The sequence below is a fragment of the Apium graveolens genome, chromosome 9 (genome assembly GCF_009905375.1).
Source record: "Apium graveolens cultivar Ventura chromosome 9, ASM990537v1, whole genome shotgun sequence".
NCBI classification, from domain to species: Eukaryota; Viridiplantae; Streptophyta; class Magnoliopsida; order Apiales; family Apiaceae; genus Apium; species Apium graveolens.
In genome coordinates, this window is record NC_133655.1 from 7,734,811 (window position 1) to 7,736,590 (window position 1,780).

Below are 1,780 nucleotides of genomic sequence, written 5' to 3' on the forward strand. Positions count from 1 at the left end.
CAAAGCATTAATTAAGATCCACAAAACTAAAAATAATCAACTACCCTTCCATACTGCACCACCGTACACATATATTACTACCCTATATAGCTAATGGAGGCAAGTCGCTCACCGATTTTAAGATTACGGGGAAAGGCTGTTTCCAGACTTGAAATTAGTCTATCTCCTCTATCTGATCATCACATATGAAAACAGTACCACCTTCAAGAAAAATCACTCTCCTATTAAAAAAGTACTGCCTTCAAGAAAATGACTCTCCCATGAAAAAAATCTGAATCTTCCTCGATATCTACCCTGCAGAACACCAACATTGAGAGCAACTATCAAGTTCAATATATATTCTCATCCGGAGCACCCATTTGACCCAACCGAATCTTAGATCTAGTACAAAATAAAATTAACACCATAAACTGACTTAAACTATTGTCTGACAAACATGACAAACATACTTACCCTTGAGGTAGCCATTCATAATTATTCAGACTCGAATTAAATGTACACCAAATAAAAAGCCAAAAGAATAGAATTTACAGTACCAGCTGAGAACATGAGCTCGAATTATTTGACCATGATTCATTTCCGCCATCTTATCCACATCTCGTAGCCGCTTATCCTCAACACTGTCAACATTAGTATAGTAGGTGTCTCTTCTATGGTCTTGATGATTGTCGTCGTGTTTTCATTATCATTTGAGTCGAGTAATATAGTGCCTTCCGTTTAATTATAAGAGCGTCGAAAATAGCCTTGTCACTTGCACAAATCAATCAGAATAAATACTTTGTCCGAAAGACATCTAAAAAGCAAATAGTGTGTAAAATATTGAAAACGAAGGACAGACAAATAAATTTAGTAAACGTGTTCCCACTGTTGAAATATTTAATTTTAGATCTTTAAAACAAATATGAGGTCTTCCTTGTCAACACATCCAGATTGTCAGCTGTTGGTTGCACCTTGGCCACCTTGGCGATAGCCTTGTTCTTTAACAACCACCCTCCAGGAATGCACCTACTATCTTTCCATCATTGATCCACTATGAACCAAACTTAGGATTCTCTGTTGCACCAAAGATTACTGCATCACCAACATTGTCACATAGAGTTACCATGAGAGGTTGAAAGAATTGAACGTGAATAAAAGAATAGAAGGTAGTCATATTCATCAATTGTTTTTCCCTGTTTACTTGCAAAATTGCACGTAGTTCACTTATTTTTTAATCTTTGTTTACTTTGAAATTGTACTATTTGAAATTAATAATTTTGTTAAAAAACTGTTGCTCAGGACACGGAGATCAAAATAACAGTCACTTATCATGAAATATCATATATGAAAAAATTTGAATTTTTATGAAAAAGAATTGAACTTCTTTTTTAATTCCATAAACAACCTGGACAGCCGAATTTTCTAATAGAAGTCCTTTATTCCATAAATCATGTTGATATGTGTCACTAAGGGTTGTGTCTTTCCTGTATGTAGTAGTAAATCACTTTCCCTCACAAACTCTAATGTATCATCCGCGTTTTAATTTGTCATCAGAAGTCAAAGAAAAGTATGTAATCCATAAACTATTTTTATGACATTATATTTTGTCCAGTCTGATATATGAAAGAGATTTTCTCTACATGAATATCTTTTTGTAGTAGAGTAACACTGTATCAAGGCGGGTCTGGAGATACTTTCTGTCATTATAACCATAAGCTAGGAAATCCTTCAATCCTTCTGCAGGAAAATCTAAAGGACGCAATACTTATCTACATCTTAATTTATTTCTTAAATTTTGTGT